We start from the raw sequence: 16,932 nt of genomic DNA, 5'->3' as shown, positions 1-16,932 counted from the left end.
TTCTACTTACTCTGGACTTTTCTTGTTGTTCTATTTCTTTAAGTTGTAGGGTTAAATAGTTTATTATTGATTTTTCTTATTTTTTTGTGGTAGGCCTGTAGTGCTATGAACTTCCCTATTGGGATTACTTTTGTTGTGTCCCATAGATTTTGGATTGTTGTGTGTTTATTTTCCTTTGTTTCCAGGAAGTTTTTGATTTCTTTCTTAATCTCATTGGTAAACCCATTCATTGCTTAATAGCATGCTATTTAGCCTCCTTGTGTTGGAATGTTTTTGAGTGTTTTTTCTATAGCTGATTTCTAATTTCGTACCATTGTGATCTGAGAAGATGCTTGATATGATTTCAGTCTTCTTGAACTTGTAGAGCCTTGTTTTGTGTCCTAACATGTGGTGTATCTTTGAGAATGACCAATGTGCACTTGAGAAGAATGTATATTCTGCAGCTTTGGGGAGCCCAGGGTGGTATTTAGGTGAGGAGAACCCCCCACCTAATATCTTTCCAGAACCTCAGCTGTTGTCTGTGGAGCCTGGCTAGCCCTTTTGAGCCTCCACACTTCCTACCAATCTCTATGCAGACTCCACTCTTTGCCCTTGGTTTTAAGGGTTCTCTCCAGCTAGTTTCCCTATGATAAATCTTGGAGACCTTTTTAAATATTTTAAATTTATTGTATACACTTTGGAGAGTGCCTACATTTGGTGGACTGAGTGTGTGAAATATAATCTTCAGGCCTGGTACGTGGTGCCTTGTTGTGTTGTATTTTGTGCCTTTAAATCAACACAGCAGATCCAAGCAACAGCAGCCTCCTGAGCACCACACCCTCTGCTGAGGAACAGCAGCTGTACGTGAAACCTCCCCCCACCAGCCAGAAGAGCCACCACAGCTGTGAACAGCACCCACCAGAGGAGCTGCTGCCAACTGAAGAGCAGCTGCTACCGCAACCGCCCGAAGAGCAACCACAGACCAAGGAGTCACTGCCACCCAGGGAGGAGCCACTGAACGACTCAACGTGTAGATATGTCAGTGAGATCAAACATGGGTAGACAAAGAAACCCCCAAAAGAAAGAGAAGGAGGACTCTCCAGAAAAGCAGCTAAGTAATACAGAGGCATGCAACATGACAGAAAAAAGAATTCAGAATAAGGGTCCTAGAGTGCATAAACTGGATGGAGGAAAAAATCGACAACCTCTGCAAGAAGAAAGAAGAAACAGATGAAAAAATCAATCACATATGGAAGAAGCTAGAAGAAACAGATGAAAAAATCAACAACTTAAGTAAGACCCAAGAAGAAATGAAGAGTGATATAGCTGCAATGAAAAACACCATTGAAAGTATCAACAGTAGACTAGGAGAAGCGGAGGACCGAATTAGTGAATTAGAAGACAAGGAAGCAAAACACACCCAAAATGTACTGCAATTGGAGAAAAAAAATTAAAAGACAGGAGGAGAGCCTAAGGGAGCTTTGGGACAACATGAAACGAAACAACATACGAATAATAGGGGTGCCAGAACAACAGAAAGATGAACAAGGATTAGAAAACCTATTCGAAGAAATAATATCAGAAAACTTCCTGGAGGTGGGGAAGAAAAAAGTCACACAAGCCCAGAGAGTCCCAAACAAGGTGAACCCAAAAAGACCCACACCAAGACACATCATAATTACCATGGCAAATGTTCAGGACAAAGAGAGAATCTTACGGGCTGCAAGAGAGAGACGGAAAGTTACATACAAGGGATCTCCCATTAGATTATCAAATGATTTCTCAACAGAAACACATCAGGCCAGAAAAGAATGGACGGAAATTTACAAAGTGATGCAAAGCAAAGGACTGAATCCAAGAATACTCTATCCAGCAAGGCTATCATTCAAACTTGAAGGGGAAATAAGAAGCTTCACAGACAAAAAAAAGGCTAAGGGAGTTTATCACCACCAAGCCAGCAATGCAAGGAATGCTAAAGGGACTGGTATAAAAAGAAGAAATAAAAAGCTCAGAAAGAAAACAGCCACACAAAAAAAGAAATGGCTACAAACAAGTACGTTTTAATAATAACTTTAAACGTAAACAGACTAAATGCTCCAAACAAAAGGCATCGAGTGGCTGAATGGATAAAAAAACATGACCCATACATCTGCTGTCTACAAGAAACCCACCTCATTAGAAGGGACTCACACAGACTGAAAGTGAAAGGATGGAAAAATATCTTTCAGGCAAATGGAAAGGAAAAGAAAGCTGGGGTATCAATACTTATATCAGACAAAATAGACCTCAAAGTGAAGGCCATAACAAGAGATAAGGAAGGCCACTTCATAATACTAAAGGGATCAATACAACAAGAAGATATAACCCTGATAAACATATATGTACCCAATGCAGGAGCACCCAAATTCATAAAAAAAACTCCTGGAAGATATCAAAGGAGAGGTCGACAACAATACAATCATAGTAGGGGACTTTAATACACCACTGACAGCACTGAATAAGCCCTCTAGACAAACAATCAGCAAAGATACAGCAATCCTAAATGACTCACTAGATCAGATGGACTTAATAGACATCTTCAGAACACTTCACCCCAAAGCCAGGGAATATACATTCTACTCAAATGCTAATAAGACATATTCAAAAATAGACCATATATTGGGTTACAAGCAAAGTATCCCCAAATTCAAGAAGATTGAAATCATAAAAAGCGTCTTCGCAGACCACGATGGCATAATATTAGAAATAAACTACAATAAAAACAACCCAAAATACTCAAACACCTGGAAGCTGAATAGCATGCTATTAAATATTGATTGGGTTACCAATGAGATCAAAGAAGAAATTTAAAACATCCTGGAAACTAATGACAATGAAAACACAACAATCCAAAACCTATGGGACACAATGAAATCAGTCCTGAGGGGGAAGTTTATAGCTCTACAGGCCTATCTCACAAAACAAGAAAAAATGGTAGTAAATCATCTAACTCTACAACTCAAAGAATTAGAAAGACAGCAACAAGAAAACCCCAGAGTGAGCAGAAGGAAGGAGATAATAAAGATTAGAGCAGAAATAAATGACATAGAGACCAAAAAAACAATACAGAAAATCAATGAAACCAAGAGCTGGTTCTTTGAAAGGATAAACAAGATTGACAAACCTCTAGCCAGACTCACCAAGAAGCAAAGAGAGAGGACCCAAATAAACAAAATCAGAAACGATAGAGAAACTAATGCCATGGAGCAGTGGCCATACTACCCAAAGCAATCTATAAATTCAACGCACTTCCCATTAAAATACCAATGGCATACTTCATAGATCTAGAACGAACTCTCCAAAAATTCATCTGGAATAAAAAAAGACTTACCTTCTCCCTTGGATGCCACTGCTCCATGGCATTAGTTTCTCTATCTCTGCTTATAAACTTTATGGTGTGGGAAATCTGAATTCAGTGCAACCATCAGATAGAGTTATTTCTTCATTTAAGAACAGTAATGGGGTTAGAGCAGAGGTCAAAAGAGAAAAGCAAAATAAACAAACAAAACCCTACCACTCTCACTAGCAGCTTCTAAATAATAGTGTAGACTAACACTTTATGATTGACGTGCCGGGTGACATGCTGCTTGTCTTTAATGTTCATAATGATTTCATTCTTATTAATTGTACAGGGATACCTTAAAATCTTTATCTTGATCAACTAAGCCTCCTTTCATATTATGAAAAATCACTATATCTGAATTATAACTAAGGTGCTACGATTATTTCATTTTATATTATTCCCCTTTTAACTAAAATAATTAGAGCATTTTCAAACATGTTTTTTTCTTTCAATTTTAACTCAAGAACAATGGCACCATACTTAAATAGTTGTTGATTCCTTTTTAAATATATTTTAATTGGTTTTAGAGAGGAAGGGAGAGGGAGAGAGAGTCAGAAATATCAATGATGAGAGAGAACCATTAATTGGCTGCCACCTGCAAGCTCCCTACTTGGGTTAGAGCCCACAACCCCCACATGTGCCCTAACCAGGAATGGGACCATGACCTCCTTTTTCATGGGTCAATGCTTAACCACTGTGCAATACCAGCCAGACAATAGTTGTTTGTTCTTGAAGCTATTCATCCAAATTGGCCCAGGTTTGTTTCAAAATGAGGATGCCTGGTTTAGCATCTGTGGGCTTCCTAAAGGAAATGTAGCTGTGTACTTATTGTGACCCTGTGAAATGAAGATAAATTGTGTCATATGCAGGATACATTAATGACTTTATGGCATGCATAAATTGACAATGGAGAGCATCCTATCCATACAAGTATTCTTCCATTGCTTATATTGTTTTTAATGTAACTTTGTTTACAGTGTAATGTCTTGAAAAATATGTAAGTAAAACAATTGGACACAAGACCCAGGGTTTTTCCTTCAAGTGTGAGTAAGTGCTGTTTTTGAAAAGAACAATGTCACTTTTTAACTTTGCTAAACACTCATTTCAAGCCATTTTGTTTCATCAAGTCAAACCTTTTGGCTCCATCTGGTTGTGCTGGGATGGTGTTCTCTAACATGGATAAGTCATTTTTGGCCAGGGTTAAGAATAAGCAAGACTTTATTAAAAAAGCAAATAGGCACAAGAGATAGATGATCAGTATGATCTTGAAACGTTGGCTTCATACTGAATATACTGGTCTCCTGGCTTACCTCAGGTTCACAGCAGTATTCAGGTTAACATTATGTATTATGAAGAAGAAATGTCAATTATTAACTTAAGTAGGATAGGTGCAAATTGTAAAAGGGCTTTTAAAGTGCCAAATGCTGAGAAAAAGGAAATTAAATGTAGTAATTTGTGATAGAACTTTAGAAATACTTAGATTTGTTCTTAGGAGACCTGACATTTAGATTTTAAATCACACTCATTCCTCAAACTTGTATAATTGATGTAAGAATAATAATGACATCTTTCCCTGTGAGCAGCTAAGTGTGTACATGTGTGTTTAGCCATGAAAATTTCCCCAAAAGTAATAAACCACCATAACTTTATTATTCTCAAAAATGTAAAATTTTATTGTCGTTGATGAGTTGAAATGATGACAGATGAAATTTGCTTGATTAATGAAGTTGAAATTAGTGGGTTTTTTTTTTCATTTTAATTCCTGCTACCCATCCACATTTGGTGGAGACTGTATAAAGAAGACTTTGCACCGGAAAAATTGCAGGTGTTTTGATCTTTCCGGGCTAATTAGACTTGATAAAGTCCCATATGGAATTTAGCAACAGTATAGTTCTTTATATAGATATCTTGCATATTATCAATGAAGTGCCATTTTGGAATTGCTCATTGGCCTAAACAAGTGGGGGCACAGATTGGCAAGACAGATGGAAAGGACTGCTTTAAGAAGGGATCAGAAAAGGCATTGCTCCTCTGCTGGCCTAAATCCACTAATCTGATGTTATAATTAGCATTAAGGAGCAATGGCCAGAAGAAAATCTCATTCTCTGCAAATGTCATTTAAATAGCACTTTGATATTTTCTGGTTAAGTTGACAGGCTTTAGTCAAATCGTGAACACTTTATTTGTAAATGCAGAAGGGAAAGAAAAGCTTAAGTTCAGCAGTTGTTAGGATGTCAGCTTACCAGTATTGATTAATGGTCATTCAGCAGTGGCAGCTGCTTTTTTATTAAATGTGCAGCTCACCATACAAAAGATAATCAGCTGTAGGAGGTTTATTGACAATTCCCGTTTTCTCCCAAAGTGATGGAATAGACCCTCTGTGTCTTCTACCTCAAACTCCCTGCCAGCTCGCCAAGAAGTATTTACTAGGATCAGCCTCCACCAAACAGATTATGACTGCACAATTTAAAAAATCTTTGGGAATATTTTATCTTTTCTATTTTTTGATCATTGTCATACTCTGCGGGAAGAACTTGCTACATAAGCACTACTTGTAATTATAGATGTGGCATATAAAGAGATGGGCAAAAGTAGGTTAATAACAATAATAAATAACAATGATTAATTAATAAATAATAATACAAGAATAAACTCTGTGTTTCGCATACTCACAGCTGAAAACCTACTTTTGCCCACCACTATGTATAGCTAATGAATCTCACTGTCAGAATTGTAAAGCTACTCCTTGCCTGAGGAATGAGACATCTTTTTTTTTCTTTATTGACTAAGGTGTTACATATGTGTCCTTATCCCCCCATTGCCCCCTACCCTCCCACTCATCCCCTCACCCCCCTAGAGTCTGTGTCCATTGGTTATGCTTGCATACAAGTCCTTTGGTGGATCTCTCCCGGTCCCGCCCCCTCCCCACCCTGCTGAAAGAACTATTTGAGACCACTAGGGGTACTGTTTAACATGTCATCTGCATCATGTTTTTTTTTTTATTATTATTTATTACATTTACTGGGGTGGCATTGGTTAATAGGATCATACAGGTTTTAAGCATACATTTCTATGATACATGATCTGTATATTGCACTATGTGCCCACCACCCAAAGTCAATCATCTTTCATCAGCATATATTTGGCTCCCTTTCCTCTTTACTACCCTACCCCCTTCTCTCTGGTAACTACCATACTGTTGTCTTTGTCTTTGTCTTTGAGTTTCAGTTTTATATCCTACTGATGAGTGAAATCATATGGTTCTTAGCTTTTTCTGACTTAGTTCGATTAGCATAATAGTTTCAAGATCCACCCATGTTGTCCCAAATGGCAGTGTTTAATCTTATGGCTGAGTATAGCACCACAACTTCATATTTTAAAATTGTACCCAATTAGCTGAGGGCAATACCAGTAGGATAACTGGCTATCTTGAAATATCCCCCTCCCAAACCACAAGAAATCATAGCATATGAAAAGTAAATTCTATGCAAAATTAAATGCTCAACAAAATTGGAAGATAGAGAATGCCAAAAGCGTAAAATAACTGTGAGTTAAAGGGGGAAATTACCATATCCCAATTCATATGCTCATGCTTCTGCCCAATCCATGCTCTGATATCAGGCTTTGCAGTGAGAAAAGGGAGATGAGAAAAACTTCAAAAAGAGCTGATGAGTGCAGAATTTCCTAAGTTGTTTATGCTGAATCTGTTTGCTTTTCTCTGTAGCCTTAATATTTGAATAATAAACTGGCTAGATAAAAATCTAGTGACTTTCTTTCATTGATTATTTTTTTGGTAAATGCTGCTCCATTTTTGCCTTGATTTTGTAAACTATGATGTGGGTCTCATTCTCTTGCCTTTGTAAATTATTCGATGGAGACCTTGAAGTTTTGTCTTTATCTTTCAAATCTAATACTGTTACTACCATATGTCTTTAAGCTGAATATTCTGGATAATTTTCCCAGGTATGCAGTGAGCCCTTTAAGTGAATTGATTCAGATCTTTGTCTATTTTTCATATATTATTATTTTAAACATTTTTGTTCCAGTATTCTTTCTCTTCCACAGACTCCAGTAGTATAAATATTATTTCTTCCTTCCCTTCCCTTCATTTCCACTTTCTCTCTGACCATTTTTGCTTTTTTTTTTTTTCTATGTAATTTCATTTTCCTGGTTGTCTTTCTACCTTTCTTCAATTTCTTATTATACTTTATTTGAATCTATTTTCCCTTTGTCAACCTTGTTTTTATTCTTTGTTTTTCAGTTAATTTTGTGTATTCAGTTTCTTTCCTGTATTTCATCAACTCACCTTTTATTACTTTAATTTTTCTTTTACATTTTTAATTGCAGTTTTTTCATTTCTGATTCAAGGTGATTTTTCATATATTCAAATGCCATTTTGAGAATATTCTTTTTAATTTATTTAATTCTCTTTACAATGTTTGTTTTACAGTTTTTTAAAATATATATTTTTATTCATTTCAGAGAGGAAGGGAGAGGGAGAGAGAGATAGAAACATCAATGATGAGAGAGAATCATTAATCAACGGCCATCTACAGACCCCACACTGGGGATCAAGCCCACAACCGGGGCAAACGCCCTGACCAGAAATCAAACCTGACTTCCTGGTTTATAGGTCTATGTTCAATCACTGAGTCATGCCAGCTGAGCTAATTTTCTTCTTTACCTCTAGATGACTATGACTCTAAATATGGTTCTTGTTCCATAAAGGCAAATTCTTATCATGGTCTTAGGACAGTAGAGCTGTGGAATGCCCAGAAATGAGGTCAGGTGCCCTCAGAGTTAATGCTTTAATTGAAAAGGGAACAAGTTATGTCACTCAGGCATAAATTGGGATGGGGGCGAACTCATTTATGTGGCATTGTATCAACCAGAAACCTCTGTTAATTGACATTTCTGTGCTGTACAATAATAAATGGATGTTCACAATCATGACCTAGAGGTACTACAAAATCTAGAAGGGTCTCCTGAATCATCAAAGGTTCAATTATATTCAATCTAGTTTTACTATTAAGTGATTGAAAACTGATAAGTTTTGTATGGTATAGAAATGGAAAAATCTGCTATAGAGGTTTCAGATGTGTTTTAGTCTGCTTGGGCTACTATACCAAAATAACACAGACTGAGTGTCTTAAACAACAGACATTTACTTCTTAATAGTTTTGGAGGCTGGAAGTTTGAGATCAGAATGCCAGCATGGCCCTAATGAGTTTGGCTCAGTGGATAGAGCGTGGCCTGCAGACTGAATGGTCCCAGGTTCGATTCCAGTCAAGGGCATGTACCTTGGTTGCAGGCACATCCTCAATAGGGGGTGTGCAGGAGGCAGCTGATAAATGTTCCTCTCTCATCGATGTTTCTCTCTATCCCTCTCCCTTCCTCTCTGTAAAAAAGCAATAAAATATATTAAAAAAAAAAAAAAAAAGAATGCCAGCATGGTTCAGTTCTGGTGAGGGCCCTCTTCAGGGCCTAGTGCATTTTTGTAAGAATGTTCAGGAATAACTTTCTCTGCTTCTTTCATGGATGTTGATCTGTTAAGCTTTCTAAATCAAATGATCTAAATTTGGAAACATCTATTTTCCTAGGACATTATCAACTTTATCTAACTTTTCAACTTTTGCATAGATGTCTGAAGAGAAGTCTCTTGCAAACTTTTAAATTTCTTCTGTTTCAAATGGGTATTTCCTCCCCATCTCTCATTTTGTAAAGTTGTGCTTTCTTTTTTAAAATTAAGTTAGCTAGCATTTCTTGATTCATAATAATTTTTAAAAACACGATATTTTGATTTATTGATTATATCTACTTTTTTGTTCTATATGTCATTATTTTTTATTTTTATTTTTATCACTAGAGGCACAGTGAACAAATTCATGCAAGGGTGGGCTCCCTCAGCCTGCTGGCAATCAGGGCCAATCTGGGTGGCCAGCTGGCCAGGGGGAGGGGCTGCAGGAGGTTGGTCAGGAGGGGGATGGACTGTGGGAGGTTGGCTGGCGGAGGGGAGGGACTGTGGGAGAGTGGTTGACTGTGGGGAAGGACTGAGGGAGGTTAGCCAGCTGTGGGAAGTTGGCTGTGGGAGTGCACCGTCCACCACGGGTAGCTCCTGCATTGAGCATCTGCCCCTGGTGGTCAGTGTGCATCAGAGCAACCAGTCAACTGGTTGTTCGGTTGTTCGGTTGCTTAGGCTTTTTATATATATAGACTAGTGGCCTGGTGCATGAAATTCATGCACGGGGTGTGTGTCCGTCAGCCCAGCCTGCACCCTCTCCAATCTGGGACCCCTCGAAGGATGTCCTACTGCCAGTTTACAGGGATCAGGCCTAAGCCGGCAGTCAGACATCCCTCTTGCAATCCGGGACTGCTGGCTCCTAACCGCTTACCTGCCTGCCTGCCTTATTTCCCCTGACCACTCTGCCTGCTCGCCCCCAAATTCCCTCCCACCAGCCTGATCACCCCCAACTGCCCCTTGTGTCAGTGTGCTTGCTCCAAACTGCCCTCCCTGCCGGCCTGTTTGCCCCAAACTGCCCTCCCTGCTCACCCCTACCTTCCCTCCCCACTGGCCTGCTCACCTCCAAATGGACCCCTGCTGGTCTGCTCACCCCCAACTGCCCCCCCCCTGCTGGCCTGATCACCCACAACTGCCCTTCCCTCTTGGTCTCTAACCTCCTCTACCTTGGCCCTGCCACCATGGCTTTGTCCAGAATAATATCCAGAATGTCTCCTGGAAGGTCTCCCAGTCTAATTAGCATATTACCCTTTTATTAGTATAGATAGAGGCCTGGTACACAGGTGGGAGCCTGTTGGTTTGCCCTGAAGGGTGTCCCGGATCAGGGTGGGGTTCCCTTGGGGTGTGGGGTGCCCAGGGCAAGGGGCCTGTGGTGTTTTGCAGGCTGGCAACACCCCCTTCAGGGTAGGGGTTCCCACTGGCATGCCTGACCAGCCTGGGTGAGGGGCTGAGGGCTGTTTTTAGGCTGGCAATGCCCCCTGGCAACCCAGGCTCCCAGTCCCTCCTTTTTGTTTCCAGCCCCTTCTGGAGCAGAGGCCAGCCCCTCCTTTTATTTTCCTCAGCCCCTCCTTGAGCAGAAGCCAGGGCCAGCAGAAAGCTTGGCTTCCTCAGTTGCCAAGAGCAACCCAAGCCTCCTGCTTTCTCCAGCTCCATGGCCTCCACCATCTTCAGTCATCTTCAGTCTTCACTCTGCGCCTGTGTATGCAAATTAACTGCCATCTTTATTGGGTTATTTTGCATACTCACCCTGATTGGCTGGTGGGTGTAGCAGAGTGACAATCAATTTACATATTTCTCTTTTATTAGTGTAGATTTTCTTCCTTGTGCTTTCTTTTGATATACATTTTTCTTTTCTAGTTTCTTGATCTGGTTATTTTCTCATTCATTTCCAGTCTCTCATTTTTATATGTAAAAGTGTTTACTGCAATGAATGTTCCTCTAATCATTGTTTTAAATGCATCCCATCCATAGATTTTTATATGCAGTGCTTTCATTTCCATCTTTTATTCTCTAATTTCAGTTTGTATTTCTTCTTCCATGCAGAAGTTGTTAATTGAAGTTTCTTAACTTTCTAGATAAAAGTGACATCCTAGTTCATATTTTATTAGTAATTTCTAGTTTTATTGCATTCTTATTTGAGAGTGTTATTGGTATGGTACTATTTCTACTTTGTGAAAATTCTTGATGTTTTCATTGTGGCCTAATATGTGATCAATATTTGTGAATGTGTCATTGCATAGAAAGTTAAATTTTATGCTTATCAATTAAGAACCCCCCCATTCCAAGAAACAATTACAAATCACTAGAAAACTGTAAACCAAGCCAGGCAGCATGGCTCAGTGGTTAAGTGTGGACCTATGAGCCAGGAGGTTGGTTGATTCCCAGTCATGGCATATGTCCACATTGTGGGATCAATCCCCAGTGTGGGGCATTCAGGAGGCAGCCAATCAATGATTCTCTATCATCATTGATGTTTCTATCTCTCTCTCCCTCTCCCTTCCTCTTTGAAATCAATAAAAACGTATTTTTTTTAAAAGAGCATTGAGGTCCTACTATGTGCTTGGTACTTTAAGATGAAGAAACAGAATCTCAGAAAGATAGAGTAACTGGCACCTATGTTCACTCAGTTAATAAATGGCCAGTAAATGAATCTTTCACCCAAATCTTCCAGATTCAAAAACTCAGGTTGTTTGCATTATATCTGGTTGTCCCTAGGACAAAGGTACAATATCATTTGAGGATTTTACCTGTCTGTACTACAGTGCAAAATTAAAGCAGCACACAAAACTATACAAATTCTGGATGAATTCCCTGTACATCATAGATATGTGACCTACTAAAACCCAATTACTTCATAATCTAAATATTTGTATCAATGAGTTCCTGGCATGAAAACTTTATTTTGTATTTAACTATAAGGACATTTTTGAAATGGTTCTAAAAATCTGCATGGTTTCTTTTACCTTAGAGAAGTTATATACTGGTAATGTGCCCAGTAGACCCTTGGTATCTGATCAGATTGAGACTCAAAACGTTTCCTATCTGACATTCCAATAGGAATAGTAAGATGAGTCTTTTAAAAATTTAGTGAGGCCTTGCCATCTGCAGAACTCCTTCTCAAAGGGAATATTTAATATAGCCCATAAAGAAGCAATTGTATTATGTGCACTGGAACTCAACATACAAAAGCTATAACCTGCCCTACTTGCTTTTACTGAGGTCCAAGATTGCATATGACCCATGAGAATAGGGTCCTTTGTCAGCACTGATCTCTCTCTCTCTCTCTCTCTCTCTCTCTCTCTCTCTCTCTCTCTCTCTATATATATATATATATATATATATATATATATATATATATATATGGCATAGATAGATATAGATATAGACATAGACATAGACATAGATATATAGCTATAGATGGTATATAGATATATGGATATCTGGTATTTGATTAGAAAATTTGACAACAAAGCCATGATCAGCTAATGGATTTTACAGTCTGGCAAGGCTTATTCCAGTATTCACAGCCCTTATTTTGACATACTCTAGTGTATCAATGAAGTTGTCCAGATGGTGTGATAAAGCTAATAAGAGATTTTCAAAGCAAAATTAATTTTAATTCGTTTTTCTTAAAAGAAATATAAACCATGCAGTATCTATGTATAAAGGAATGGGAAGGGTGTCAAAGTCTAAGAAACAAAGACAAGGAATTGTATCTTCAGAATCAATGGGATATCGTGGCTACGTGGTGACTTTTGGGGAGTTCCCTGGCTATGGAGGAGGCAGAGGTTTTTTGTTTATTTGCTTGGTATGGGAGTTGGTGGAATATTTTAAACTCTTCTCTGGACATCTCTGAAATATGCATTTTTCATTCTTGTCCTGAAATTCAATCTTAGTTTGTAAAGGTGTTTTTAACAACAGGAATGTTTAGTGCAGTGTGGAAAGTATTTGAGCCAAATACTGCCTTTAGTATGTACTTAAGTTTCCACTAAAGGAGAGTGGCAACTGAGCTTGCAGAACTGAGGGTAACATTTGAATTCTGCTGTAGGAAATCAGAATATTAGGAGCTGGGATATTGAATTTCAATTTTCCCCATGCTGACATTGACTTTCCTCTGGAACATCAACAACTAGTGAGATCTAGTTCAGTTGCATGATTTTTTATATCTCTTCACTAACCCAAATCCAGATATACAAATCCAGGGCTTAGTGGGTCTCATATAGATTTGCAATATTCCTGAGGGTCTGTGTAATCTTAATCACTTTCATATTGTATTTATAAAGCAAATGTTCCATGACATTGAAACATTAAATGGATTATACTCAGCTATGTGCAATGTATAATTTTCTAAAATCTCTAATTTAACATGGGTGATTTTCCTTCTTTGATATGTAGCCTTGGTGTAATTTATAACAAGCTATAAATATTTGAAATACCATGGAAATGTGGTTTAGGAAATAGTATTAACACCTGCCTTATATGCTAGTTGAGTTAGATTAAGCTGTGAATATACATGGTTATGTTTTTGGCAATCTATTTGATCTATGTTCTATCTGAATTGGTGTATGTAATGACTGGCTGTATTATAAGGGGTTCTCATTATGTTTTGGCTTTTGATTCAAAACCAACTCTATAATTTGGGGATTTTTATGACAATATTCCTTCTTTTCTGCACTTTTTAATTCTTGTTGAAGCAGAACTTCCAAAGTACTTTTCTTGCTAACTCGTCTCCTCTTCCCCCCACACACTTACCAGTTTAGTTTGTGCATTGTAACCAGGAAAGAAATAACACAATCCCTGCCAAACCCTGAGATAGAGACATAGGATATGGCCCTGGTGACATATATCCTGTCATGGAATGGCTCAGCCAACCATACTGGGAAACAAGGATGAGGATTTTTACCAAATCAGATCTTTCCATACTTCTGTGGAAAGGCAGCCTCCAACCCAGAGGATAAGAATTTTCTATGAGATTCATGGTCTGCCCTTTGCCCCTCCCACATCCAGCTTTTTTTAATGAAGGTGTAAAGTGAATGTAAAGCAGAGCATGTGAAAACTTAGGGCTTTTCCCTAAGCATTTTCTGGGCCCCATTGCTAAACCTCACTTGTCCTTTTCTGTAAATTAGGATTGGTTTAAGAATTAGGGATTAGAGAAAGAGAGCATACACCAGGTACCTAGTATAGGTGCATTATTATTATCACTATGTTCATTTCCCTGCTATTAATAACTATAATTGTAAATGTCTTAGTATTGAGTCACAGGTGGTAAAAATAGTCTGCTTGTTGATCTTTTTGGTGACTTATGTTAATGGAAAATTCATTAATAGAATCTAGGATTCCTGAATCCTACTTCAGGGCTTCTTCTACATGATCAGGATGCTCTCTGCTTTCTCAATATTCCATGTCAGATGATATCTATGTCTTTACTAATTTCTTTTCCAAATAATAAAAAAGCAGAAAACCAACAAAACGGCACATAATTAGCATTTAGTGAGGGAAAAACAAGTTGTACTTCCACTTTCTGTTTTTCCACTTTCATTTTGAGGGAGCCATATAGTATTATACATAAAAAGTGTGTAGCTGTTTCTTTTTTAGTCTGCAAGATGAGTGATTTATGGAGTCAGCTGAGGACTGATGCCCCCAAGTGAACTGCTGCCATTCCCACTGCATTTTTTTGTGGCTAACATGCCTGGACAGGTTTGCAAGCTTGATGTGGCTGACATGTTGGGTGCTGCTACAACCTGGCATTTAGGAAGTGGAATCAGGTTATCTCCTCATGGGATGACACTTGCCTCAACTAGTTGTTATGAGCCTTTGCAAAGTGTTAAGAATTAAAATAAAATATATTTTTCATATATTTAATTCTCCAAGTAAACAATTAATTGTCCTTAATGTAATTCTGGTAGCTTGATAAAAGGGAAATAAAGTTAAGGAGGAAATAACACTTTGAATGATTTATATTAGTGAACATGGAAAACAGTAACTTATTGAAAGAATGTTTTATAATTCTTGTTACTCAGCTCAAAGTTGTAAAAATTTAATCCTGTCTCCCTACTGTTCACAGTGGGAGCATAGGACATGGGCCTGTTTATGAACTATATAATGAAAGCTGGAGCTTGGGCATTCAGGGCCACATATATTATCAGGTAGGGAAGGCCCTGGGTAAGTAGTTGTCATGTTAGGCAGTGGAGTATACTAGTATTCTATGCCACATTCTTGTCATGTAGCTTTCTAATTTACTGTTAAAATTGACAGCAACTGATGTTCTGAGAGTGTTGTGATTTTGAGAATGCTATGCCTTGGGAGGTGACAGTTACATGAAAGCCTTTGAATTTGGAAAGTGCTATCTTGGGAGAAGCTGGCTTTTTGCTAGCTGCTTTTGGTGGTTCTCAACTTCTTGCTGTTTTGCCTGCAATTTGTTGAAATTAAATACAAAACTCAGGTAGTATAGTCTAATGGTTAATATAAATTTGTGAAAGTGAGAAGTATATATGTATATACATGTGCATATTAATTTCCTAATGTTTCTGTAACGAATCACCACACATTTAGTGGCTTAAGACAACATAAACATGATATTGTATAGTTCTGGATTTCAGTAGTCTAAAATGGGTCAGCAGGACTAGGTTCTTTCTGGAGGCTCTAGGGGAGAGTCCCTTTTCTTATCTTTTCCAGTTTTTAGAGGCTGCCTGTATTTCGTGCCTGTTGGTCCCATATCACTCTGACCTCTGCTTCCGTGGTGCCCTCAACCCTTCTCCTTCCCTGACTCAGCGTCCCCTGCCTCCTGCTTACAAGAATCCCTGTGATAACACTGGACCCACCTGGATAATAGAGGATCATTTACACACATCAAGATCTGTAATCACCTCTGCAAAGTCCATTTTGCCACGTAAGGTAACCTAGTTACAGAGTCCAGGGATTAGGATGTGAGCATATTTGGAGGGACATTATTCAGCCTACTGCATATATGATTAACCATCATATGCCTCATTTCTTCATTTGTAAAGGACTGACTAAAATGCGTCTTCATCTCATTCCTATTAATAGTTCAACTCCTGGAGGTTTAGTGAAATATTTTCTCCAAAGTACTTTAAGCACCTTGGGAGATAGTTTCCATATGAATGAAAAGTAGTTAACAATGACATGCTAGTTCAAATCTGAAACATATAAAACTCAGATATTTCTTACATCACCTTGTTTTGATACCTGACCTTTCATTTGTTATTTGATATTTCCCACCACTGTCTCCCACTGACCAAATACAATTGCATTTTTTTCCTATTTGTAGTAACTTCCCCATTAATCCATTTTACATCTTATTCCGATATCAGTTGATAGCACTCTTTGGCAATAATTATTTCTTCCCTAAGTCATATGATAAAGTCTAAACTCCGTAGCCTGTATCCCCTACCTTCCTTAATAACCCAAAACTACTTTCCCATACTCATCTACATTTGATTCCTTAAATTTGGCCTTTCCTCAGTCAGGCTCAGACCCTCACTATCCTCTGGGTGGGCTGGGTTCACTCCTAGCCCTGAGTCTCATATTGTCTCCATTCCCTAGGCCTCCTTTGACATCCACCCCATCTTGCAAGTCTCCAGTTTCAACTCCTCCATGTAGTCTTGTTTGCCCACTCCAGTCTTCAAGGATTTTCCATTCTCTAAACCCTCTACTAGTTATAATCTATACCACTCATTTGGCAGTTGTTAGGCAGTTTCTAACCTGGTTAATTATCTTTATGAGTCAATAGGTCTTATTTCTCCAAATAATTATAATCTTGAGATCAGGGGCCATACCTTTCATATTGGTGAGCTTTCCACTAAGCATTTAGGACCAAGTAAGTAAGTCTTAAATATATATTTATTGAAAACAGTGTGTGTGAATAAGGATTAGCTTTTCAGGTACTTTTTCCTGGGATTTATTTTTCTGTGCTATTAATCAGGCTTTTTAAGCCATTTAAATATACTGACATTTAATTTCTTAGCTTGCTCATGGAAAACCCCTCTGTCTGCTAAAGCAAATTATACAGAGACAGACTCATAGAGAGCAGGCT

The sequence above is a fragment of the Myotis myotis genome, unplaced genomic scaffold (assembly GCF_014108235.1).
Source record: "Myotis myotis isolate mMyoMyo1 unplaced genomic scaffold, mMyoMyo1.p scaffold_m19_p_4, whole genome shotgun sequence".
Lineage (NCBI taxonomy): Eukaryota > Metazoa > Chordata > Mammalia > Chiroptera > Vespertilionidae > Myotis > Myotis myotis.
This window is presented reverse-complemented; position numbering follows the sequence as displayed.